A 1,708-nucleotide genomic window follows, 5' to 3' on the forward strand; every position below is an offset into this window, starting at 1 on the left:
TTTTTTTTTTTTTTTTTTTTTTTTTTAGTACCAGGGATTAGACACGGGTCCTTGCACTTGCAAGGCAGGTGGCAGAACCACTGAGCCAAATCCCCAGCTTGTTCTCAATTCTTAAGTGGGCTAAGTAACAATGCCCATTTTAAAAGGTGATTGTGTGAAGGGATATTCTAAGGGCGTAAACACTCAGCACTGGGCTTGGTGCAGTTAAGAACACAAAACTTCCCCTACCTATGTGAAAATAAAGTTAATTTTGGTAGTTGTCATCAATCATACCTAATAAGGGCCAGACAGAGGACAGTCTATAATTAGATAATCACCACATTTAATTGTATTTAAAATATACCTAGGCAAAAGTGGCTTAAAAAAGATTCACAAGTGGCTAAAAAAGATTCACAAGTAGATGAACTAGAAAGTCACCCTAAATAAAAAATAACGTGGGTCCAGCTCTTTGTTACCTGAAAAGAAATCAATGTACCTCTCTACAAACTTCAATTTAACCACAGATTCCAAAAGAAGATACTAAAGTTACAGGATCTACTGTGTTACAGGTTGTGTCTACCTGATCCCCCAAAGCCTCATGTGCTCACAGGTGAGAGTTTTGGAAAGTGTCTGGGATGTGGGGTGTATGAGACTGGGATTAAATTGTGAGGCTGGGGTTAAATTGTGATGCTGAGATTAAGGGGGTGTGATTACAAAACTAGCCCACTGACTGGTTTAACATAGTTCTGAGTATAGATAATGGTAGGACAGCCCACTTGGGGTGTGAGTGGCACTACTCAAAAGGTGAGTAGCCTGGATGGATGTAAAGGGACAGAAAGGAAGCAGACTTGCTGCCTTCTGCCTGCCCTGCTATGCACTGACTTTTTCCTCCTCTTCATGCCGCTCTGCTATGCCACCCTACTTTAGAGCCAGTTGATTCTGGACTGAAACCACTGTGAGCTAAACAAACATTTCCTCCTTTAACATCAGGTGTCAGGTATTTTGTCCCAGCAACAAGAAAAGTAACTAAGACATACTGACCAGATCTACTAAATTTAATTTCAATTCCATAAATAAAAAGAATTGTTGGAGTCATTTCCCTCTGAAGTCATTCATTCCAAATAAGCATAATTATGATTGAACTTAGACATTTTGCATTTCGTATAATAAAAATATAAAACCCTCCAAAACGATAACAGACTACTGTTAGCTTAAATCCTGGGTAGTTGTTTCTTACCTTAAACGATCTAGAAAATTACCAGCCAAAATTCTATTCAGCTTTCAATGAAATCACGACGAACATTTTCTAAGCCAAAATTCTATTCAGCTTTCAATGAAATCACGACGAACATTTTCTGAGCATTGCCCACCTTCCAGTTCAGGACTCTGCAGCCCATGAGGAAAGCTGCACTAACTGGACTGTTGAAGTCACAGGCAGGCAGGCCTGGCCCAGAATGCGTTAACAATGCACATACAACTGGCTCGCTCCGTTTGAGAAATGACCCAGCCAGGATCTAAGGACCGCGTGTATTTCATAACTACCACGAACTAAAATATTATCACTCCCATTTTACAGTTGGGCTCAGGGGATCGAGGCCCTCGCCAAGGTCACACTCCCGATCCGTGGCGATGCCACGACTCAGACACAAGAGGCCCTTTGCTTTCTCCCAGAGACCAAGCTCCTCCAATACGCGGCTCCGCTCGCGCCCCGGAAGCGCAGCCCGGAAAC

The sequence above is a fragment of the Fukomys damarensis genome, unplaced genomic scaffold (genome assembly GCF_012274545.1).
Source record: "Fukomys damarensis isolate Sample0158 unplaced genomic scaffold, DMR_v1.0_HiC HiC_scaffold_36, whole genome shotgun sequence".
Classification (NCBI taxonomy): domain Eukaryota; kingdom Metazoa; phylum Chordata; class Mammalia; order Rodentia; family Bathyergidae; genus Fukomys; species Fukomys damarensis.